The 26,885-nt window shown below is 53.8% G+C and overlaps 1 long non-coding RNA gene across 1 annotated transcript; it reads right to left on the bottom strand.

Moving 5' to 3' along the window:
* Nucleotides 1-3,945: 3,945 nt before the first annotated feature.
* LOC143973620 (uncharacterized) lies at nucleotides 3,946-25,543 on the bottom strand. The gene is made up of 4 exons (XR_013272100.1): nucleotides 25,529-25,543; nucleotides 13,993-14,222; nucleotides 5,115-5,237; nucleotides 3,946-4,075 (listed from the first exon to the last, which is right to left on the bottom strand). It is a non-coding gene; the product is annotated as an uncharacterized LOC143973620 (long non-coding RNA).
* Between the last annotated feature and the right edge of the window lie 1,342 nt (nucleotides 25,544-26,885).

Here is a 26,885-nt window from a genome sequence, read left to right as displayed (position 1 = left end):
CCACCGTCTCTTCCAATGCCCCACCGTCTCTTCCAATGCCCCACCGTCTCTTCCGGTGCCCCACCGTCTCTTCCAATGCCCGACCGTCTCTTCCGGTGCCCCACCGTCTCTTCCGGTGCCCCACCGTCTCTTCCGGTGCCCGACCGTCTCTTCCAATGCCCGACCGTCTCTTCCAATGCCCGACCGTCTCTTCCAATGCCCGACCGTCTCTTCCAATGCCCGACCGTCTCTTCCAATGCCCGACCGTCTCTTCCAATGCCCGACCGTCTCTTCCGGTGCCCGACCGTCTCTTCCGGTGCCCGACCGTCTCTTCCAATGCCCGACCGTCTCTTCCGGTGCCCGACCGTCTCTTCCAATGCCCGACCGTCTCTTCCGGTGCCCGACCGTCTCTTCCGGTGCCCGACCGTCTCTTCCAATGCCCGACCGTCTCTTCCGGTGCCCGACCGTCTCTTCCAATGCCCGACCGTCTCTTCCGGTGCCCGACCGTCTCTTCCGGTGCCCGACCGTCTCTTCCGGTGCCCGACCGTCTCTTCCGGTGCCCGACCGTCTCTTCCGGTGCCCGACCGTCTCAAGGTTTCCTACGCGTTACGTCACAACACACGTGACTTTGACTGGGGTGAGGCTTGTTGGCAATAGAGTGTGTTTAAATAGGTCCGGGTGATGTTGTTATTGATCGGCCATTTTCTTGAAGCCCATGTTAAAACCAATGGAGCGGCCATTTTCCTAGGGATCGTCGCCTGAGCTCCGATCGCGGCCATTTTGCTGTGGATTTTTTGTGTTTGGAAATAGTACAGTCCAGCTGTGGCCATATTGTGGCGGTCTGAAGCCAATGTTAAGATATATACACTTCAGTCATATTACGAGTGTCAGCAAAGTATATTTTAGTGAATGGTCTAAAAAAACCGACATCGGTGACAACATCTGGCGGTACAACAATCATCATACAGAAAATAATTGGTGTGTTCTGTTCTTATTGATCGATTTGTTTTGCACATTGCGGATTCGATTGTTTTGATTTGGCACAATATCACTTTATTGCAGAAGATATAACTGGATATTCTCTATCCCTCTCTGTCTCCGGCATCTTCCACATCTGATAATTATATTATGAATTTCAAATAGTAATTTTAGGAGCACAACACCCCCTTCCTACTTCAATCTGAGATCAAAACCATCTGATTCACAAAACGTTCCACTTTCTACCTCTAAATGTCCGTCCACGTCACCCTGCGCCCCGCCCTCTGCGCCTCGCACCCTGTGCCCCACCCCCTGCGCCCCCGCCCTCTGCGCCTCGCACCCTGCGCCCCGCCCTCTGCGCCTCGCACCCTGTGCCCCACCCCCTGTGCCCCCGCCCCCTTCGCCTCGCACCCTGTGCCCCGCCCCCTGTGCCCCCACCCCCTGTGCCCCCACCCCCTGTGCCCCGCCCACACTGCAGGAGGCAGAAGAGAAGTGGAACTCAGCTAAGCGCCGGGAGCGTCCCTATCATCTCATTGGCTGGAAGTAATCCAATCGATTTATCGGGCCGGGAATGTGACGGTTCTCAACCATCCAATAGCCAAAGTCATAACAGATCACCATGGCAACTGACGATCAGAGGCCAAGATGGCGGCACTTTAATATCCCAGCCAATGAAATAAATTAATGGGAAGCGTTTCCAAACACTTTTTTTTTTTTTAAAGCTACTTTTCTCCTGTCAGGGCGGGGGTATCTCCTATAATCAGCGGCTCCATCTGGTGGCCACAATCCTGCATCTTCCTGAAATACCAAAAATATATTTATATATAAACAACAATCTGCATCGTGGCCACCAGATGGAGCCGCTGATTGTAGGAGAAAATCCTATCAGAAAATATGGAGATCATTCACTGAGGGTGTGATAAGGCTCCAGACATAGAGACCCCCCCCCCCCCTCAACTACCACAGAGACCCCCTCCCCCTACCACAGAGACCCCCCCACCCCCCTCAACTACCACAGAGACCCCCTCCCCCTACCACAGAGACCCCCCCACCCCCCTCAACTACCACAGAGACCCCCTCCCCCTACCACAGAGACCCCCCACCCCCCTCAACTACCACAGAGACCCCCTCCCCCTACCACAGAGACCCCCTCCCCCCTCAGACTACCACAGAGACCCCCCTCCCCCTCCGACTACCACAGAGACCCCCCCACCCCCTCCGACTACCAAAGAGACCCCCTCCCCTCCGACTACCACAGAGACCCCCCCCCCCCCCCCCCCCCCCCAACTACCACAGAGACCCCCTCCCCCTCCGACTACCACAGAGACCCCCCCACCCCCCTCCGACTACCACAGAGACCCCCTCCCCCTCCGACTACCACAGAGACCCCCTCCCCCTCCGACTACCACAGAGACCCCCCCCCCCCCCCCCCCCCCCAACTACCACAGAGACCCCCTCCCCCTACGACTACCACAGAGACCCCCCACCCCCCTCAACTACCACAGAGACCCCCTCCCCCTACCACAGAGACCCCCCCACCCCCCTCAACTACCTCAGAGACCCCCTCCCCCTACCACAGAGACCCCCCCACCCCCCTCAACTACCACAGAGACCCCCCTCCCCCTACCACAGAGACCCCCCCACCCCCCTCAACTACCACAGAGACCCCCTCCGACTACCACAGAGACCCCCCCACCCCCCTCCGACTACCAAAGAGACCCCCTCCCCCTCCGACTACCACAGAGACCCCCCCACCCCCCTCCGACTACCAGAGACCCCCTCCCCCTCCGACTACCACAGAGACCCCCTCCCCCTCCGACTACCACAGAGACCCCCCCACCCCCCTCAACTACCACAGAGACCCCCTCCCCCTACCACAGAGACCCCCCCACCCCCCTCAACTACCTCAGAGACCCCCTCCCCCTACCACAGAGACCCCCCCACCCCCCTCAACTACCACAGAGACCCCCTCCCCCTACCACAGAGACCCCCCCACCCCCCTCAACTACCACAGAGACCCCCTCCCCCTCCGACTACCACAGAGACCCCCCACCCCCCTCCGACTACCAAAGAGACCCCCTCCCCCTCCGACTACCACAGAGACCCCCCCACCCCCCTCCGACTACCAGAGACCCCCTCCCCCTCCGACTACCACAGAGACCCCCCCCCAACTACCACAGAGACACCCCCCCACTACAACAGAGACCCTCCCCCAACTACCACAGAGACCCTCCCCCAATCCATCCCCCCACCCCCGACTACCACAGAGACCCTCCCCCCCAACTACCACAGAGACACTCCCCCCCCCCACCACAGATAACCCCCCCCACCCCCGACTACCACAGAGACCCTCCCCCAATCCATATCCATCCCCCCCCCCCCCCCCGACTACCACAGAGACCCCCCCCCCCCCCCCCCAACTACCACAGAGACCCTCCCCCCCCCCGACTACGACAGAGACCCTCCCCCACTCCCCCCGACTACCAGAGACCCTCCCCCACTCCCCCCCCCCGCCGACTACCACAGAGACACACCCCCCCCCCGACTACCACAGAGGAGTAGTAATACACTTCTGGTGGCGCTCGCAGTGACATCAGACGGACTCCTCCTGCGATGCCACAACAGAAGAGTCACTACAATCCACACATCACATGGGTCCCATCCAGCCAATGATATGAGTCCTACCCTGGAAATAAGATCTACAAGGACTTAATCTAGGGATTATTTGGGGGTGGGGCTTATATTGCAGCCAACCCGCTACGTCTTGTTTTCGGGGAAATAGGGTAGCAGTGATGTCACTGAATGGATCCGGAGCCACGCCCATCTACAGATCTCTTCTATCGGCTCCCACTTGCCAACATATGGGGGGGGGAGGGGGGGTTATCATCGTCTCACAATTTACAAGTGCGCTAAAAAAAACAACAACACTTCACATGGGGGCGGGGTGACCCCTCCCCCTCCTCCAATCATACAAGTTCTGGTCGGGGTGACCCCTCCCCCTCCTCCAATCATACAAGTTCCCCTCTCACCTCGTTGATCATGTGATGTTGTTGGACGATTCGTTTCTCCCGGAAATCTTCACTTTCCACATGAATCTCGTACATCGATCCGCATCCGCCTGCAACACAACCAATCACAAATCACACGCAGAACATGGGGGCGGTACTCTCAGGGAATGATCCTCTCATGGGGGGGGAGGGGGTCTCATAGGGGCGGTCTTCTCTTAGAGGGAGGCCGGGATGTCTCATGGGGCGGTCCTCTTATAGGGGGGGCGGTCCTCTTATAGGGGGGGCGGTCCTATAAGATGGTCACAACATATTCTAGAATGATCCATGCGGTGTCTGGCTCCCCTCCCCCATGGCTGTGTAATCTTTCCATACTCTCTCCTGTCCCCATTGGAGGTTCTAACCCTCCCCTCCCCCTCTGACAGCGGAGACCCGAGTGCCGGTGTTGTGACATATACAGTCCGGCCATCTAAAGGTGTCGGCTCTGAACTGCGCGGTCCGGGGTGGAAGGAGATTTGTAAAATCTCGGAAGAAGAACGGCGCCTGCGCACTGAGTCCAGGTGAAGCCCCTCCCCCCAGCCACGTGGACATCCGGCGGCTCATAGGACAGCGCCCCCTCGCTGCGCTCGGCTCTTTTTATTCTAACTCCATTTCCACTTGGATGGGGGGCGTGAACCTGGACTCAGTGCGCAGGCGCTGTTCATCTTCGGAATCTGATTGTGCTGTGTACTGTGCATGCGCAGCACACAGCGGACACTATCCGCCAGGACACCGGCAATCTGGGGGGCGGGGTTCCCCTGACTATAATATCAGAGAGAGGATCTGCCCCACCCCCAGAGGTCGGAGGTCACACTGGGATGCGTGGATCTTCATCCATCTGCAGAGACCCCGCCCCCATCAGACGCAGCGATCTCTCTCCCCGCCCCCAGTGCATTTCATTCTGTCACTGTGATGTCATCGGCTTCAGGTGTGAATCTTTTCTATCGCTCGATATTACCACCCCACCCAGAGGAGGGAGGCAGACAGCGCACAGCTCTGGGTCAGCTATAAGTCAGTCTATTGGAGGGGGAGGGCAGCCAACACATTGTATGCCCAGGGGCCCCAGGCCCCCTGTACACAGGATCCAGGTTATAAAAATACTTTATCAGTTACCTGAAATGTCCACAACACGAACGTGAGCCGCCCGGGGGAATCGATCCTTCAACACCTGAGCGATCCTCCGCTCCCCTCTGTCCTCCCCGACACGGAACGGTGGACAGCGCACATCACACCCGCCTGCAAGAGAGCAATGTGTGCGACAAGAGATGATCAGAGACTGGGGACATGGTACAGGAGGTGGTCAGAGACTGGGGACGTGGTACAGGAGATGGTCAGAGACTGGGGACATGGTACAGGAGATGGTCAGAGACTGGGGACATGGTACAGGAGATGGTCAGAGACTGGGGACATGGTACAGGAGATGGTCAGAGACTGGGGACATGGTACAGGAGATGGTCAGAGACTGGGGACATGGTACAGGAGATGGTCAGAGACTGGGGACATGGTACAGGAGGTGGTCAGAGACTGGGGACATGGTACAGGAGGTGTCAGAGACTGGGGACATGGTACAGGAGGTGGTCAGAGACTGGGGACATGGTACAGGAGGTGGTCAGAGACTGGGGACGTGGTACAGGAGATGGTCAGAGACTGGGGACATGGTACAGGAGATGGTCAGAGACTGGGGACATGGTACAGGAGATGGTCAGAGACTGGGGACATGGTACAGGAGGTGGTCAGAGACTGGGGACATGGTACAGGAGGTGGTCAGAGACTGGGGACATGGTACAGGAGATGGTCAGAGACTGGGGACATGGTACAGGAGGTGGTCCGAGACTGGGGACATGGTACAGGAGGTGGTCAGAGACTGGGGACGTGGTACAGGAGATGGTCAGAGACTGGGGACATGGTACAGGAGATGGTCAGAGACTGGGGACATGGTACAGGAGGTGGTCAGAGACTGCAGACATGGTACAGGAGATGGTCAGAGACTGCAGACATGGTACAGGAGATGGTCAGAGACTGCAGACATGGTACAGGAGATGGTCAGAGACTGCAGACATGGTACAGGAGATGGTCAGAGACTGCAGACATGGTACAGGAGATGGTCAGAGACTGGGGATGTGGTACAGGAGATGGTCAGAGACTGGGGACACGGTACAGGAGGTGGTCAGAGACTGGGGATGTGGTACAGGAGATGGTCAGAGACTGGGGACACGGTACAGGAGGTGGTCAGAGACTGGGGACATGGTACAGGAGGTGATCAGAGACTGGGGACATGGTACAGGAGGTGATCAGAGACTGGGGACATGGTACAGGAGGTGATCAGAGACTGGGGACATGGTACAGGAGGTGATCAGAGACTGGGGACATGGTACAGGAGGTGATCAGAGACTGGGGACATGGTACAGGAGATGGTCAGGGACTGGGGACGTGGTACAGGAGATGGGCAGAGACTGGGGACATGGTACAGGAGATGATCAGAGACTGAGGACATGGTACAGGAGATGGTCAGAGACTGGGGACATGGTACAGGAGGTGATCAGAGACTGGGGACATGGTACAGGAGGTGATCAGAGACTGGGGACATGGTACAGGAGATGGTCAGGGACTGGGGACATGGTACAGGAGATGGTCAGGGACTGGGGACATGGTACAGGAGATGGGCAGAGACTGGGGACATGGTACAGGAGATGATCAGAGACTGAGGACATGGTACAGGAGATGGTCAGAGACTGGGGACATGGTACAGGAGATGGTCAGAGACTGGGGACATGGTACAGGAGGTGGCCAGAGACTGGGGACATGGTACAGGAGGTGGTCAGAGACTGGGGACGTGGTACAGGAGATGATCAGAGACTGGGGACGTGGTACAGGAGATGATCAGAGACTGCAGACATAGTACAGGAGATGGTCAGAGACTGGGGACATGGTACAGGAGATGATCAGAGACTGAGGACATGGTACAGGAGATGGTCAGAGACTGGGGACATGGTACAGGAGATGGTCAGAGACTGGGGACATGGTACAGGAGATGGTCCGAGACTGGGGACATGGTACAGGAGGTGGCCAGAGACTGGGGACATGGTACAGGAGGTGGTCAGAGACTGGGGACATGGTACAGGAGGTGGCCAGAGACTGGGGACATGGTACAGGAGATGATCAGAGACTGGGGACGTGGTACAGGAGATGATCAGAGACTGCAGACATAGTACAGGAGATGGTCAGAGACTGGGGACATGGTACAGGAGATGATCAGAGACTGAGGACATGGTACAGGAGATGGTCAGAGACTGGGGACATGGTACAGGAGATGGTCAGAGACTGGGGACATGGTACAGGAGATGGTCAGAGACTGGGGACATGGTACAGGAGATGGTCAGAGACTGGGGACATGGTACAGGAGATGGTCAGAGACTGGGGACATGGTACAGGAGATGGTCAGAGACTGGGGACATGGTACAGGAGATGGTCAGAGACTGGGGACATGGTACAGGAGGTGGTCAGAGACTGGGGACATGGTACAGGAGGTGGTCAGAGACTGGGGACATGGTACAGGAGGTGGTCAGAGACTGGGGACATGGTACAGGAGGTGGTCAGAGACTGGGGACGTGGTACAGGAGATGGTCAGAGACTGGGGACATGGTACAGGAGATGGTCAGAGACTGGGGACATGGTACAGGAGGTGGTCAGAGACTGGGGACATGGTACAGGAGATGGTCAGAGACTGGGGACATGGTACAGGAGGTGGTCAGAGACTGGGGACATGGTACAGGAGGTGGTCAGAGACTGGGGACGTGGTACAGGAGATGGTCAGAGACTGGGGACATGGTACAGGAGATGGTCAGAGACTGGGGACATGGTACAGGAGGTGGTCAGAGACTGCAGACATGGTACAGGAGATGGTCAGAGACTGCAGACATGGTACAGGAGATGGTCAGAGACTGCAGACATGGTACAGGAGATGGTCAGAGACTGCAGACATGGTACAGGAGATGGTCAGAGACTGGGGATGTGGTACAGGAGATGGTCAGAGACTGGGGACACGGTACAGGAGGTGGTCAGAGACTGGGGATGTGGTACAGGAGATGGTCAGAGACTGGGGACACGGTACAGGAGGTGGTCAGAGACTGCGGACATGGTACAGGAGATGATCAGAGACTGGGGACACGGTACAGGAGATGGTCAGAGACTGGGGACGTGGTACAGGAGATGATCAGAGACTGGGGACATGGTACAGGAGATGGTCAGAGACTGGGGACATGGTACAGGAGATGGTCAGAGACTGGGGACATGGTACAGGAGATGATCAGAGACTGGGGATGTGGTACAGGAGATGGTCAGAGACTGGGGACACGGTACAGGAGATGGGCAGAGACTGGGGACATGGTACAGGAGATGATCAGAGACTGAGGACATGGTACAGGAGATGGTCAGAGACTGGGGACATGGTACAGGAGATGGTCAGAGACTGGGGACGTGGTACAGGAGGTGGTCAGAGACTGGGGACATGGTACAGGAGGTGGTCAGAGACTGCAGACATGGTACAGGAGGTGATCAGAGACTGGGGACATGGTACAGGAGGTGATCAGAGACTGGGGACATGGTACAGGAGGTGATCAGAGACTGGGGACATGGTACAGGAGGTGGTCAGAGACTGGGGACATGGTACAGGAGGTGATCAGAGACTGGGGACATGGTACAGGAGGTGATCAGAGACTGGGGACATGGTACAGGAGGTGATCAGAGACTGGGGACATGGTACAGGAGGTGATCAGAGACTGGGGACATGGTACAGGAGGTGATCAGAGACTGGGGACATGGTACAGGAGATGGTCAGGGACTGGGGACGTGGTACAGGAGATGGGCAGAGACTGGGGACATGGTACAGGAGATGATCAGAGACTGAGGACATGGTACAGGAGATGGTCAGAGACTGGGGACATGGTACAGGAGGTGATCAGAGACTGGGGACATGGTACAGGAGGTGATCAGAGACTGGGGACATGGTACAGGAGATGGTCAGGGACTGGGGACATGGTACAGGAGATGGTCAGGGACTGGGGACATGGTACAGGAGATGGGCAGAGACTGGGGACATGGTACAGGAGATGATCAGAGACTGAGGACATGGTACAGGAGATGGTCAGAGACTGGGGACATGGTACAGGAGATGGTCAGAGACTGGGGACATGGTACAGGAGGTGGCCAGAGACTGGGGACATGGTACAGGAGGTGGTCAGAGACTGGGGACGTGGTACAGGAGATGATCAGAGACTGGGGACGTGGTACAGGAGATGATCAGAGACTGCAGACATAGTACAGGAGATGGTCAGAGACTGGGGACATGGTACAGGAGATGATCAGAGACTGAGGACATGGTACAGGAGATGGTCAGAGACTGGGGACATGGTACAGGAGATGGTCAGAGACTGGGGACATGGTACAGGAGGTGGCCAGAGACTGGGGACATGGTACAGGAGGTGGTCAGAGACTGGGGACATGGTACAGGAGGTGGCCAGAGACTGGGGACATGGTACAGGAGATGATCAGAGACTGGGGACGTGGTACAGGAGATGATCAGAGACTGCAGACATAGTACAGGAGATGGTCAGAGACTGGGGACATGGTACAGGAGATGATCAGAGACTGAGGACATGGTACAGGAGATGGTCAGAGACTGGGGACATGGTACAGGAGATGATCAGAGACTGGGGACATGGTACAGGAGATGGTCAGAGACTGGGGACATGGTACAGGAGATGGTCAGAGACTGGGGACATGGTACAGGAGATGGTCAGAGACTGGGGACATGGTACAGGAGATGGTCAGAGACTGGGGACATGGTACAGGAGATGGTCAGAGACTGGAGACATGGTACAGGAGATGGTCAGAGACTGGGGACATGGTACAGGAGGTGGCCAGAGACTGGGGACATGGTACAGGAGGTGGCCAGAGACTGGGGACATGGTACAGGAGGTGGTCAGAGACTGGGGACATGGTACAGGAGGTGGTCAGAGACTGGGGACATGGTACAGGAGGTGGCCAGAGACTGGGGACATGGTACAGGAGATGGTCAGAGACTGCAGACATGGTACAGGAGATGGTCAGAGACTGGGGATGTGGTACAGGAGATGGTCAGAGACTGGGGACACGGTACAGGAGGTGGTCAGAGACTGGGGATGTGGTACAGGAGATGGTCAGAGACTGGGGACACGGTACAGGAGGTGGTCAGAGACTGCGGACATGGTACAGGAGATGATCAGAGACTGGGGACACGGTACAGGAGATGGTCAGAGACTGGGGACATGGTACAGGAGATGATCAGAGACTGGGGACATGGTACAGGAGATGGTCAGAGACTGGGGACATGGTACAGGAGATGATCAGAGACTGGGGATGTGGTACAGGAGATGGTCAGAGACTGGGGACACGGTACAGGAGATGGGCAGAGACTGGGGACATGGTACAGGAGATGATCAGAGACTGAGGACATGGTACAGGAGATGGTCAGAGACTGGGGACATGGTACAGGAGATGGTCAGAGACTGGGGACGTGGTACAGGAGGTGGTCAGAGACTGGGGACATGGTACAGGAGGTGGTCAGAGACTGCAGACATGGTACAGGAGGTGATCAGAGACTGGGGACATGGTACAGGAGATGGTCAGAGACTGGGGACATGGTACAGGAGGTGGTCAGAGACTGGGGACATGGTACAGGAGATGGGCAGAGACTGGGGACATGGTACAGGAGATGATCAGAGACTGAGGACATGGTACAGGAGATGGTCAGAGACTGGGGACATGGTACAGGAGGTGATCAGAGACTGGGGACATGGTACAGGAGATGATCAGAGACTGAGGACATGGTACAGGAGATGGTCAGAGACTGGGGACATGGTACAGGAGATGGTCAGAGACTGGGGACATGGTACAGGAGATGATCAGAGACTGAGGACATGGTACAGGAGATGGTCAGAGACTGGGGACATGGTACAGGAGATGGTCAGAGACTGGGGACATGGTACAGGAGATGGGCAGAGACTGGGGACATGGTACAGGAGATGATCAGAGACTGAGGACATGGTACAGGAGATGGTCAGAGACTGGGGACATGGTACAGGAGGTGATCAGAGACTGGGGACATGGTACAGGAGGTGATCAGAGACTGGGGACATGGTACAGGAGATGGTCAGGGACTGGGGACATGGTACAGGAGATGGTCAGGGACTGGGGACATGGTACAGGAGATGGGCAGAGACTGGGGACATGGTACAGGAGATGATCAGAGACTGAGGACATGGTACAGGAGATGGTCAGAGACTGGGGACATGGTACAGGAGATGGTCAGAGACTGGGGACATGGTACAGGAGGTGGCCAGAGACTGGGGACATGGTACAGGAGGTGGTCAGAGACTGGGGACGTGGTACAGGAGATGATCAGAGACTGGGGACGTGGTACAGGAGATGATCAGAGACTGCAGACATAGTACAGGAGATGGTCAGAGACTGGGGACATGGTACAGGAGATGATCAGAGACTGAGGACATGGTACAGGAGATGGTCAGAGACTGGGGACATGGTACAGGAGATGGTCAGAGACTGGGGACATGGTACAGGAGGTGGCCAGAGACTGGGGACATGGTACAGGAGGTGGCCAGAGACTGGGGACATGGTACAGGAGGTGGTCAGAGACTGGGGACATGGTACAGGAGGTGGCCAGAGACTGGGGACATGGTACAGGAGGTGGTCAGAGACTGGGGACACGGTACAGGAGATGGTCAGAGACTGGGGACGTGGTACAGGAGATGATCAGAGACTGCAGACATAGTACAGGAGGTGGTCAGAGACTGGGGACATGGTACAGGAGATGGTCAGAGACTGGGGACATGGTACAGGAGATGATCAGAGACTGGGGACATGGTACAGGAGGTGGTCAGAGACTGGGGACACGGTACAGGAGATGGTCAGAGACTGGGGACATGGTACAGGAGATGATCAGAGACTGGGGACATGGTACAGGAGATGGTCAGAGACTGGGGACGGTACAGGAGATGATCAGAGACTGGGGACATGGTACAGGAGATGGTCAGAGACTGGGGACATGGTACAGGAGATGATCAGAGACTGAGGACATGGTACAGGAGATGGTCAGAGACTGGGGACGGTACAGGAGATGATCAGAGACTGGGGACATGGTACAGGAGATGGTCAGAGACTGGGGACATGGTACAGGAGATGGTCAGAGACTGGGGACATGGTACAGGAGCTGGTCAGAGACTGGAGACATAATACAGGAGATGGTCAGAGACTGGGGACGGTACAGGAGATGATCAGAGACTGGGGACATGGTACAGGAGATGGTCAGAGACTGGGGACATGGTACAGGAGATGATCAGAGACTGGGGACATGGTACAGGAGATGGTCAGAGACTGGGGACGGTACAGGAGATGATCAGAGACTGGGGACATGGTACAGGAGATGGTCAGAGACTGGGGACATGGTACAGGAGATGATCAGAGACTGAGGACATGGTACAGGAGATGGTCAGAGACTGGGGACGGTACAGGAGATGATCAGAGACTGGGGACATGGTACAGGAGATGGTCAGAGACTGGGGACATGGTACAGGAGGTGGCCAGAGACTGGGGACATGGTACAGGAGGTGATCAGAGACTGGGGACATGGTACAGGAGATGATCAGAGACTGAGGACATGGTACAGGAGATGGTCAGAGACTGGGGACGGTACAGGAGATGATCAGAGACTGGGGACATGGTACAGGAGATGGCCAGAGACTGGGGACATGGTACAGGAGGTGATCAGAGACTGGGGACATGGTACAGGAGGTGGTCAGAGACTGGGGACATGGTACAGGAGGTGGCCAGAGACTGGGGACATGGTACAGGAGATGATCAGAGACTGGGGACATGGTACAGGAGATGATCAGAGACTGCAGACATAGTACAGGAGATGATCAGAGACTGCAGACATAGTACAGGAGATGATCAGAGACTGCAGACATAATACAGGAGATGATCAGAGACTGCAGACATAGTACAGGAGATGATCAGAGACTGCAGACATAGTACAGGAGATGGTCAGAGACTGCAGACATAATACAGGAGATGATCAGAGACTGCAGACATAATACAGGAGATGATCAGAGACTGCAGACACAGTACAGGAGATGATCAGAGACTGCAGACACAGTACAGGAGATGATCAGAGACTGCAGACATGGTACAGGAGATGATCAGAGACTGCAGACATAGTACAGGAGATGATCAGAGACTGCAGACATGGTACAGGAGATGGTCAGAGACTGCAGACATAGTACAGGAGATGATCAGAGACTGCAGACACAGTACAGGAGATGATCAGAGACTGCAGACATAGTACAGGAGATGGTCAGAGACTGCAGACATAGTACAGGAGATGGTCAGAGACTGCAGACATAGTACAGGAGATGATCAGAGACTGCAGACACAGTACAGGAGATGATCAGAGACTGGGGACATGGTACAGGAGGTGGTCAGAGACTGCAGACATAGTACAGGAGATGATCAGAGACTGCAGACATGGTACAGGAGATGGTCAGAGACTGCAGACATAGTACAGGAGATGATCAGAGACTGCAGACACAGTACAGGAGATGATCAGAGACTGGGGACATGGTACAGGAGGTGGTCAGAGACTGCAGACATAGTACAGGAGATGATCAGAGACTGCAGACATAGTACAGGAGATGATCAGAGACTGCAGACATAGTACAGGAGATGATCAGAGACTGCAGACACAGTACAGGAGATGATCAGAGACTGCAGACATAGTACAGGAGATGATCAGAGACTGCAGACATAGTACAGGAGATGGTCAGAGACTGCAGACATGGTACAGGAGATGGTCAGAGACTGCAGACATGGTACAGGAGATGATAGAGATGAGGTCCTCCAGTGGCCCCTGAGGGCCCCCTCCCATCCCCCTCCTCACCCGGCTCCTCACTATTCCTCGGACCGCCCACATCTCTTCTCTCTTCAATGTCAGCGCTCCGCCGCCATATACACAGCCGGTGGGTCGCACGCCGATTACGTCACTGGGGTGGACAGGGCGGCCATTTTTGTTAAGGGCACGGTCCAATCCCGGAGAACAAATTCGGTTTTCCTGATAACTGAGTTTTATCCTTTTCTATTTTCCGCTTCATACCGTATTAAGGGCGTGTTCTGAAAAAGCGTGACGTCGTTTTAGGAGCATTGTAACGGCGGGGATCGTTACTGTGTGTGCGTGATGGCATCATATCTGTGCGCCCCCGTTATTGAGGGCAGGAGCCGAATAGCGGCGATGTTGTGATTGGTCAGCAGATGGCGCTCCTCATATTGTGACTGCAGGAGGAGCACTGAGGCCGCCATGTCTGTCCGGACAACAGCGCCCCCTGGTGATCAATATAAGACAAGACACAAATCCGTCCACATCAACCAATACACGATACAAATTATATCGTACAATCCCATATATATATATATATATACTCCTATATACACAATCCCATATATATATATACTCCTATATACACAATCCCATATATATATATACACTCCTATATACACAATCCCATATATATATACTCCTATATACACAATCCCATATATATATACTCCTATATACACAATCCCATATATATATATATACTCCTATATACACAATCCCATATATATATATATATATATATATATATATATATATATATACTCCTATATACACAATCCCATATATATATATATATATATATATATATATACTCCTATATACACAATCCCATATATATATATACAAACAATGGTATACAGTTGATCCAAAGGAAGGTGAAATCTCCAGCAGAGAACGCTCCAATTTCCTCCGGCGGGTGAAAAATTCCTTCCTGATCCCCCGAGAGACAATTGGATTCCCCTGTAAATGTCACCCGATATATTCTGTAGACTTAGGAAATAATCTAGAACTTTCTTATAGCAATCCACTGATTGGGTCAGATCCACCTCAGCAGGGAGTCTATTCCACATTTTCACAGCTCTTACTGTGAAGAAACCTTTCCGTATTTGGAGATGAAACAGCGGCGGTCCGTCTATATGGGGGGCCCTCCCTCCCCCCCCCTCTTGTAGTCACCAAAAAAAATAAAAATATATATATTTTTTAAAACGGCCCCTGTAAAGTGGTTGTGAACCCCTACAGACCACTTTGACCTACAGGTGAGCCCAGATTAGGAGGAGCCACAATACCCGTAAAAAGATGGAGGCTCCGTGCTACAGGGGACATCGCCGGCTCCTGTGTCAGGTAAGTAGATTTTTCGGAATTCTGCCTGGGACAGAACAGAATTTTCGGGGCTCTGCCCGGGACAGAACAGATTTTTCGGGACTCTGCCCGGGACAGAACAGAATTTTCGGGGCACTGCCTGGGACAGAACAGAATTTTCGGGGCTCTGCCCGGGACAGAACAGATTTTTCGGGACTCTGCCCGGGACAGAACAGAATTTTCGGGGCTCTGCCTGGGACAGAACAGAATTTTCGGGACTCTGCCCGGGACAGAACAGAATTTTCGGGGCTCTGCTCGGGACAGAACAGATTTTTCGGGACTCTGCCCGGGACAGAACAGAATTTTCGGGGCACTGCCTGGGACAGAACAGAATTTTCGGGGCTCTGCCCGGGACAGAACAGATTTTTCGGGGCTCTGCTCGGGACAGAACATAATTTTCGGGGCTCTGCCCGGGACAGAACAGATTTTTCGGGGCTCTGCCTGGGACAGAACAGAATTTTCGGGGCTCTGCTCGGGACAGAACAGAATTTTTGGGACTCTGCCCGGGACAGAACAGAATTTTCGGGGCTCTGCTCGGGACAGAACAGAATTTTTGGGACTCTGCCTGGGACAGAACAGATTTTTCGGGGCTCTGCCCGGGACAGAACAGATTTTTCGGGGCTCTGCCCGGGACAGAACAGATTTTTCGGGGCTCTGCCTGGGACAAAACAGATTTTTGGGACTCTGCTCGGGACAGAACAGATTTTTTGGGACTCTGCCCGGGACAGAACAGATTTTTCGGGGCTCTGCCCGGGACAGAACAGAATTTTCGGGGCTCTGCTCGGGACAGAACAGAATTTTTGGGACTCTGCCCGGGACAGAACAGAATTTTTGGGACTCTGCCCGGGACAGAACAGAATTTTCGGGGCACTGCCTGGGACAGAACAGAATTTTCGGGGCTCTGCCCGGGACAGAACAGATTTTTCGGGGCTCTGCTCGGGACAGAACATAATTTTCGGGGCTCTGCCCGGGACAGAACAGATTTTTCGGGGCTCTGCCTGGGACAGAACAGAATTTTCGGGGCTCTGCTCGGGACAGAACAGAATTTTTGGGACTCTGCCCGGGACAGAACAGATTTTTCGGGGCTCTGCCCGGGACAGAACAGATTTTTCGGGGCTCTGCCCGGGACAGAACAGATTTTTTGGGGCTCTGCCTGGGACAGAACAGAATTTTCGGGGCTCTGCTCGGGACAGAACAGAATTTTTGGGACTCTGCCCGGGACAGAACAGAATTTTCGGGGCTCTGCTCGGGACAGAACAGAATTTTCGGGGCTCTGCTCGGGACAGAACAGAATTTTTGGGACTCTGCCCGGGACAGAACAGATTTTTCGGGGCTCTGCCTGGGACAGAACAGATTTTTCGGGGCTCTGCCCGGGACAGAACAGAATTTTCGGGGCTCTGCTCGGGACAGAACAGAATTTTTGGGACTCTGCCTGGGACAGAACAGAATTTTCGGGGCTCTGCTCGGGACAGAACAGAATTTTTGGGACTCTGCCCGGGACAGAACAGAATTTTCGGGGCTCTGCTCGGGACAGAACAGAATTTTTGGGACTCTGCCCGGGACAGAACAGATTTTTCGGGGCTCTGCCTGGGACAGAACAGATTTTTCGGGGCTCTGCCCGGGACAGAACAGAATTTTCGGGGCTCTGCTCGGGACAGAACAGAATTTTTGGGACTCTGCCCGGGACAGAACAGAATTTTCGGGGGTCTGCTCGGGACAGAACAGATATTTCGGGGCTCTGCCTGGGACAGAACAGATTTTTCGGGGCTCTGCCCGGGACAGAACAGATTTTTCGGGGCTCTGCCTGGGACAGAACATAATTTTCGGGGCTCTGCCCGGGACAGATTTTTCAGGACTCTGCTCGGGACAGAACAGATTTTTCGGGGCTCTGCCTGGGACAGAACAGATTTTTCGGGACTCTGCTCGGGACAGAACAGATTTTTCGGGGGTCTGCCCGGGACAGAACAGAATTTTCGGGGCTCTGCCCGGGACAGAACAGATTTTTCGGGGCTCTGCCCGGGACAGAACAGATTTTTTGGGACTCTGCCTGGGACAGAACAGAATTTTCGGGGGTCTGCCCGGGACAGAACAGATTTTTCGGGGCTCTGCCTGGGACAGAACAGAATTTTCGGGGGTCTGCCTGGGACAGAACAGATTTTTTGGGACTCTGCCCGGGACAGAACAGAATTTTCGGAGCTCTGCCCGGGACAGAACAGAATTTTTGGGGGTCTGCCTGGGACAGAACAGATTTTTCGGGGCTCTGCCCGGGACAGAACAGAATTTTTGGGGGTCTGCCTGGGACAGAACAGAATTTTCGGGGCTCTGCCTGGGACAGAACAGATTTTTTGGGACTCTGCCCGGGACAGAACAGATTTTTCGGGGCTCTTCCCGGGACAGAACAGAATTTTTGGGACTCTGCCTGGGACAGAACAGAATTTTCGGGGCTCTGCCCGGGACAGAACAGAATTTTCGGGGCTCTGCCTGGGACAGAACAGATTTTTCGGGACTCTGCTCGGGACAGAACAGATTTTTCGGGACTCTGCTCGGGACAGAACAGATTTTTTGGGACTCTGCCTGGGACAGAACAGAATTTTTGGGGGTCTGCCTGGGACAGAACAGAATTTTTGGGACTCTGCCCGGGACAGAACAGAATTTTCGGGGGTCTGCTCGGGACAGAACAGATTTTTTGGGACTCTGCCCGGGACAGAACAGAATTTTCGGGGCTCTGCCTGGGACAGAACAGATTTTTCGGGACTCTGCTCGGGACAGAACAGATTTTTCGGGGCTCTGCCCGGGACAGAACAGAATTTTCGGGGGTCTGCTCGGGACAGAACAGATTTTTTGGGACTCTGCCCGGGACAGAACAGAATTTTCGGGGCTCTGCCTGGGACAGAACAGATTTTTCGGGACTCTGCTCGGGACAGAACAGATTTTTCGGGGCTCTGCTCGGGACAGAACAGAATTTTTGGGACTCTGCCTGGGACAGAACAGAATTTTTGGGGCTCTGCCCGGGACAGAACAGATTTTTCGGGGCTCTGCCCGGGACAGAACAGAATTTTCGGGGGTCTGCTCGGGACAGAACAGATTTTTTGGGACTCTGCCTGGGACAGAACAGAATTTTTGGGGGTCTGCCTGGGACAGAACAGAATTTTTGGGACTCTGCCCGGGACAGAACAGAATTTTCGGGGGTCTGCTCGGGACAGAACAGATTTTTCGGGGCTCTGCCTGGGACAGAACAGATTTTTCGGGGCTCTGCCCGGGACAGAACAGAATTTTTGGGACTCTGCCTGGGACAGAACAGAATTTTCGGGGCTCTGCCCGGGACAGAACAGATTTTTCGGGGCTCTGCCCGGGACAGAACAGAATTTTCGGGGGTCTGCTCGGGACAGAACAGATTTTTGGGACTCTGCCTGGGACAGAACAGAATTTTTGGGGGTCTGCCTGGGACAGAACAGAATTTTTGGGACTCTGCCCGGGACAGAACAGAATTTTCGGGACTCTGCCCGGGACAGAACAGATTTTTCGGGGCTCTGCCTGGGACAGAACAGAATTTTCGGGGGTCTGCTCGGGACAGAACAGATTTTTTGGGACTCTGCCTGGGACAGAACAGAATTTTCGGGGCTCTGCCTGGGACAGAACAGATTTTTCGGGACTCTGCTCGGGACAGAACAGATTTTTCGGGGCTCTGCCCGGGACAGAACAGAATTTTCGGGGGTCTGCTCGGGACAGAACAGATTTTTCGGGGCTCTGCCCGGGACAGAACAGAATTTTCGGGGGTCTGCCTGGGACAGAACAGAATTTTCGGGGGTCTGCCCGGGACAGAACAGATTTTTTGGGACTCTGCCCGGGACAGAACAGATTTTTCGGGACTCTGCCCGGGACAGAACAGATTTTTTGGGACTCTGCCTGGGACAGAACAGAATTTTCGGGGGTCTGCCTGGGACAGAACAGATTTTTCGGGACTCTGCCTGGGACAGAACAGAATTTTCGGGGCTCTGCCCGGGACAGAACAGAATTTTCGGGGCTCTGCCTGGGACAGAACAGAATTTTCGGGGCTCTGCCCGGGACAGAACAGAATTTTTGGGGCTCTGCCCGGGACAGAACAGAATTTTCGGGACTCTGCCCGGGACAGAACAGAATTTTTGGGACTCTGCTCGGGACAGAACAGAATTTTCGGGGCTCTGCCTGGGACAGAACAGAATTTTCGGGGCTCTGCCTGGGACAGAACAGAATTTTCGGGACTCTGCCCGGGATGCCCCAAGCTCGGCTCTGGAATTTGTGAATGTCCCAGGAAAGTCGTGACTGTTGGTAGCTATGCTCTCTGACCAGTTTCCTCCAGTTTGGAGCAAAGTCCTGATCCAGGGAGGGTTTGTGTTGTACCAAATGCCTTCCACTTCTTATTTTTTTATTATTATTATACAGGATTTATATAGCGCCAACAGTTTGCACAGCGCTTGAAGGCAGTCATTACAGTTACATTACAATTTTGTAGAAGAGGAATCAGAGAATCCTGATCCTAAAAGCTTACAATCTATTAGGGAAGGTCAATTCATATAAAAGACTGTCTTTAAGGCAGGGCAAAAGGTGCAGCTGCCCTGGGCCCTGTCATTGTTTTGGGGCCTAAAGCAGCTGCTTCATACTTGCCAACTATCCCAGTTTAAATTCCCTTGTCCCTTGTTTTAGTCCTGTGCTGGGTCCCGATATCTCAGTGTGAAGTTCTGTTACTAATGCTGCCCAGCTCTGCCCTATTGTTGTGTACAGAGAACTCACCTGCAGACCCTGTGTTTACATGTAAATAACCGCCATTCATATATATATATATATATATATAAATAGCAGCGACACTCATATGTTAATAGTCATATGTTAATAGTGTTGGATAGTCTATACTGATATATAAATAGAGGCGGCATTCATATGTATATCATGTCTCCCTGAGTACAGTCTAGCAACCAATCAGTGAGCAGTACTAAAGTGCATTAACCTCTAGCAACCAATCAGTGAGCAGTACTAAAATCAAGTAACCTCTAGCAACTAATCAGTGAGCAGTACTAAAGTGCAGTAACCTCTAGCAACCAATTAGTGAGCAGTATTAATGTTAACAAACAGAAGTCACATGCTGTGACCTCTAGCAGCCAATGAAATGTAATGATTTCCTTTAACCTCTGGAAACCAATCGCAATCACATAAACAGATTTTGAGTCTAGCTGCTCTTTATTGTATGCCTCAGAGCAGGTGGAATTGCATGGAGGGGGCCCAAGGAAATGTCTGCCCAGGGTCCAATCAATAATAAAGACGGCCCTAGCTGAGGACGAGATCCTCTGTTTTCACATTGAATTGTTGGGTGGGGCCAGTTTGTCTTTTTCGCAGGCTGGCTGGTCAGTGTGCTGGGAAATGTTTTATTGGAGTCGTATTTTTAGTAAGTTAAGGAAGAAAAAATAGGATTTTTTTTGTACTCACCATAAAATCCTTTTCTCTGTAATTTACCGACCGACACAGCTCCTCTCTTAGCCATTGGGTTGTATACCTCCCCTCTAGGAGAATACTGGGCATTAGTTGTAATACACTCAGAACTCTCAGTTCCGCCCAGGGGGCGGTCCCTTAGGTATCAACCCTCCTATCTGCCAGCAGACCTCAGTACGTCAACAAGCAGTATAACGTAGATAAAAGGAGGGGCGGTGCTTGTCGGTCGGTGAATTACAGAGAAAAGGATTTTAGAGTACAAAAAAAATCCTATTTATTCTCATATTCACCGACCAGCACAGCTCCTCTCTGTAACTTCATGGTACGTCCCCAAGCAGTGCCAAACGAGGGGTGGGAAAAACAGCATAAAAACTTCACCCACCATGGCAAGTGGGAACTAGTGACACTAAACCCACAAAAAATAGTGCGTGGAAAAATCCACCACAAAATCCTGGTACCCTCAACAGGAGTGACTACCCACAACCGCACAAAAAACTGCGGAATGTAAATGCAGCAATGCATTAACTTAAAGGTACTGCGTTTTTATCGAAAAAACTGAAAAAAATAAAAAATATTACATATTCAATTGCAACAACACGACCGCCTGCAAAACTTTGCAGCCAAAACAGGCATCAGCCGATGCACCGAGGTCTACCTTGTAAACGTGTGGACAGACGACCAGGTCGCCGCCTTACACACCTGAGCGACAGACGCTTGGTGTCGGAAGGCCCAAGACGTTCCGATTCCTCTTGTAGAGTGGGCCGTGACTGGAAAGGGGGGCACCTGCCCCTTCAAGGCGTAGGCTTGGGCTACAATCTGTCTGATCCACCTGGAAATGGTGGCTGATGAGACCGCCATGCCTTTCTTGGGACCAGCCACCGAAACAAACAGCGAGTCTGACTTCCGAAAGGGAGCCGTGGCAGACAAGTACACCTTCAGAGCCGTGAACCACGTCCGGAGCGTGAAGGGCCACCTCCTTGGGGTGTTTCAGCCTAGGACAGAGAGATGGAAACACAATGTCCTCATCAATGTGAAAAGCCGAGACCACCTTCGGTAGAAAGGACACAACACAACCTTATCCTTATGGATAACCGGATAATGCGACTTGCAAGACAAGGCCACCAGTTCCGAAACCCTCCTCACTGATGTGATGGCCACTAGAGAGACCACTCTCTGAGAGAGTCAACAAGGGAAACTCCCTGATATTTTCAAGCAGCGGTTTTTGAAGCTCCGATAACACCAGGTTCAAACCCCATGGGGGTAACGGAGGACGCACCGGAGGGACTACATGACGAACCCCCTGAACAAAGGTACTCACTAATGAGTGAGACGCCAGGAGTCGCTGAAAAAAGACAGGCAAAGCTGAAATCTGCCCCTTGATGGTGCTTAACGCCAATGTCTGGTCTACTCCTCGCTGAAGAAACAGCAGGACCCTGGATATGGAAAAAAGAGCGCAGATGCCACCCTTCCTCCTCACACACGGAGATGTAGGCCTTCCAGGAACAATGATATATCTTCCTGGAAGAAGATTTCCACGCCCTCAACATAGTTGGGATCACCGAGTCTGACAGACCGGGTTCCTCAGCACCTGGCTCTCAATATCCGTGCCGTTAAAGCCATCGATGGTAAAGCAGGATGGAGAATTGGACCTTGAGACAGAAGATCCTCTCGTAATGACAGTCGCCAAAGAGCGTCTACCACCAGACGCACCAGGTCTGTGTACCAGGGACGCTGAGTCCAATCTGGGACCACCAGTATTACTGGAATCCCCTCGGCTTCCACTCTGCGATCAGACCTGGCAACAACTTCAGTGGAGGAAAGGTGTAGATCAGCTGGTACTGATCCCAAGGAGCCACCAGCGTCTGACGCATCTGCCCACAGATCTCTTATCCTGGACACGAACCTTGGCACCCGCTGATTGAGATGGGAGGCCAGAAGATCCACATCTGGTGTGCCCCACCTCATGCAGAGTAACCTGAATATCTCCGGATGCAACGGCCATTCTCCTGGGTCCAGCATCTGGCGACTTAGATAGTCCGCCTGCCAGTTCTCCACTCCGGGAATGTAAATGGCAGACAAAACCGGTACGTGTCGCTCTGCCCACCGAAGTATGTGAGCGACCTCCCGTGCCATGGCTGAGCTTCTTGTCCCCCCTTGGTGATTGACATATGCGACTGCAGTGGCGTTGTCTGACTGGATCCTGATCAGACGTCCTTGCAGTCTCATTGACCGCGTGGAGAGGCACAGCCTGATCGCTCTCAGTTCGAGCAGATCGATCGGCAACCTGTGTTTTTTCATTGACCAGAGGCATTGAGCTGACTGAATCCCCATCACTCCACCCCAGCTGGATAGACTGGCGTTCTGTGTGATCACCGTCCATTGTAGAGGTAGGAACGACTTTCCGGCCTGAATCCCCAGGGACCTCAACCACCAGATCGGTGATTCTCTGACTGACCTACACACCTGAATCTGACGATCCAGAGACAACTGAGATCTGTCCCAAGATCTCCTTCTGCAGGACTCTAGTGTAGAACTGGGCAAACGGTACAGCCCCAAAGGAGACCACCATGAGCCCCCAGGACTCGCATGCAAAAGCAAAGTGACGACCACCTGCAGCTTGTCTGAAGGGAGGAAACAAACGCTGAGTCGGTACAATCACCGAATTCTTTAGGTTCAACAGCCACCCAAATTCTCGCAGAGTCTGCAAGGTGATCGCCACATTGTCCTCTAATTCTGAGGCGGAAGATGCTCTCAGGAGGAGATCGTCTAGATATCACATGATCGCGATCCCGCGTTGCCATAGCAACGTCAAAACCCAGAGCCAAAACCTTGGTAAAGACTCGGGGGGCTGATGCCAAACCAAAAGGGAAGAGCCACAAACTGGTAGTGGGCTTCCCCGACTGCAAATCGCAGAAACTTCTGCTGCCCCAGGCATATGGGTATGTGCAGGTAGGCATCCTGGATGTCTAAGGACGCCAGGAAGTCGCCTTGATGGAGTACAGCGATTACTGAGTGAACTGATTCCATTCTGTACCTCTGCACTTTTACAAAGGGATTGAGGGCTTTTAGGTCCAAGATCGGACGTACCCCTTCCTTCTTGGGAACTACAACATATTTGAGTAGAATCTCTGGAAGCGTTCCGATTCTGCAACCGGTACAACCACCCCGTGACTCAGCAGGTCCCTTACTGCCCCCAAGAGGGCCTCCCGGTGAGCCGGGGACACGGGTATGCTGGAGGGGAAGAATCTGTTTGGCGACCAAGAGCTCAACTCTATCTTGTAGCCTAAGGAAATCAGATCGCAGGCCCATTGGTCAAAAACTGAGGGGACCACCGGGCTGCAAACCCCCGAAGGCGACCCCCCCACCCGAGACATGGGTGGGGACAAACCTTCATGCGGTAGCACTTAGCTTGTTAGGCTTGCGGCTCCAGGGACATGTTTGTCTGTCTGTGGTTGTCCTGTCGGGCTGGGGACGTTATAACGAAGCTCCAGGCAGACGGAAAAGTTGTTAGTGAATGGAGGGCCCTTGCCTACGGCGTGGCTCCTTAGCCTTCCTGGGCTGTGGGAGTTGTGTACTCTTACCACCGGTGGCATGTTTACTAATGCCATCCAAAGAGGCTCCAAAGCCATCCGCCAAGGAAGGGAAGATCCGTCGGGGCTTTCTTGGATGTCTGGTCAGCGGACCAGCATTTCAGGCAAATGAGGCGCCTCAGCACCACGGCTGACACTGAGGCCCTGGATAGCAGTGGGGGATTATCCAGGGCCACGTCACAAACGTACATAAGGCCATGCACTAGTTGGTCTGCTAGTTCCACGCAGACAGGAGAGGCATTCTGCTCTCCCAATTCACGGTGCAAAAGTTTTGCCCATTCAGTCAGTGTCTGCGACACCAGTGCGGATGCCAGTACAGGTGGCACGGCTGACCCCACAACCGTAAACAAGGAACGAGCCACTGCCTCCGCCTTCCTGTCCATGGGATCCTTGAATGCAGGAGTCCCCTCTACCGGGATCGTGGTTACTTTATTTAACATGGATACTGGGGGTCCACGACCGGAGGAGCCGACCACTTCTTGTGAAGGCTCTCCTCAAAGGGGTAACACACCACCATGTATTTGGGGACCGAAAAGGTCTGTTGTGGGCGACCCCATTCCCTGTAAGTGAACTTGTCAAAATAAGTTAGATACAGGAACACCACAGGTGAATGGGCTGGCTTGCAGGACCCAAAAGGGACCGGTACATCAGCACAGGGATCCGCTGGCTCGTGGATCTTCAAGGTATCACGCACAGCTGTGATAAGCACTCCAACATGCGCTTTTCTGCGCCCGGACCCAGACGGGGACTCATCCTCACTGTCCAAACGGTCCTGCTCAGCGTCATCTGACAAGACAGAGCAGGGGTCACCGGCCTCAGCAGAGTCTGTGTCAGAGCTCTCCCCAGAGGGCGGGGGGGGGGGGGTCAGGGGCCACTTTATAGCACCTTTCTTCCCACGCACCGCCTCCATCTTAGCAATGAACGAATTGAGGACCGCCATCAGGGTGTCCATGGGCACTGCACACTCTGCAGGTGACCGGGTTGCAATTGCCTGGATTTTGGGGGAAGAAACACTAGTTTCTGAAGCCATGCTGACCCTACCCTCTCTGCCACCCGAAGGGGACTTAGGACTGTGACAGTCCCACCCTCCTGCTGCCGCTGACTGAGGGGCTCATTCCTGCCGGACTCACCACCCTGAGGAGTTTTGCGCTGTCCACAAGTGGTGCCTGTAGTCCCCTAGTGCTCCCAGGTGCAGAGGAAATCCAAACTGTGTCGGGGGCAGCCGCTGGAATGATCGTAAACGATCTAGAAATATGCTCAGGCTTCAATAAAATGGCCGCCCAGTGTCCAGTACACAGACAGGAAACACAGGGAAAATGGCTGTGAGAGCACATGAGCTATGCTGCTGCTAGAGAACACTGACAACATGTTCAGGCTTCTAGAAAATGGCCACCAGTGTCCTGAATAGGAAATCACTCTGAAAATGACCGCTGAAGCCCAGCAAGCCATGCTGCCCTGCCCACACCTAAAATGGCCGCCGGCCATGCCATGAGTTGAAAAATACACAGCACTGCCCCAGACCCCAGCAGAACCTCACAGGCACCTCCAGATAACAGAAACACAGGACCCAGGACCACCGCTATCCAGCCAGCCCCCCCCCCCCCCATCCAGGTGAGAGCCCTCAGAGATCCCCTGTATGGGTACACACACACCGCTCAGCAGTCACATGCAGCATCCCCCCGGAGGGGGGAGGGAGGGAAGATAGGGACAGGGGAGAGAAGAGAGGGGGGTGAGGGGGCCCCCGAATCGACCTCCCAGGGAATGTCCAGCTGCTCAGCCCCACCGAGGCAGGGAGAGCTGTACATACCAGTCCTGAAGCGCTGGGAGACATTCCATGGCAGAACTACTCTCTGATCAGTACAGGGTAGACTGCTGGCCCGGCATACTGTGACGCAGACATCAGTAGCCCGGTTATATGTATGCACCGGAGCATAAAAGCTCACCGACCACCTCTGGAGCTGAGGCATGTCGTGGCCTGCCGAGCCGTAGCTGCGACCTGCACACGCTCGATGGCCGGACTGGGGAGACTACAAGGATAAGTGAACCAGCCTGTCACCCAGCCGGCTGTTGATAGAAGATCACAAAATCATTCATCTTGCACAAAAAGCAAAGCTTCTGCATAAAAAAAACACGGACCGATGGGCCCGCAGGCTCCTAGGTCCTTCTCCTTCACTAGGCAAAATAAAACTGAGGTCTGCTGGCAGACAGGAGGGTTGATACCCAAGGGAATGCCCCCTGGGCGAAACTCAGAGTTCTGAGTGTATTACAACTAATGCCTAGTATTCTCCTAGAGGGGAGGTATACAACCCAATGGCTAAGAGTGGAGCTGTGTCGGTTGGTGAATTACAGAGAAATCAACCTTTTGTCTTGATTTTCCTCTAGAAGAAGGGCAGAATACTTCCTGGTATGTGAGGTGCCCAGGCACTCCCGATCCTTCAGCCTCATAGCTGTATATCTGCAGTGTGAGATCTAAGGCACTGCTGGTCT

Source organism: Lithobates pipiens, unplaced genomic scaffold (assembly GCF_037356315.1).
Source record: "Lithobates pipiens isolate NorthernLeopardFrog02 unplaced genomic scaffold, aLitPip1_a1.2 Scaffold_86, whole genome shotgun sequence".
NCBI lineage: Eukaryota > Metazoa > Chordata > Amphibia > Anura > Ranidae > Lithobates > Lithobates pipiens.
Note: the sequence above shows the minus strand (reverse complement) of the source record. Positions and strands in the feature narration are given on the sequence as shown.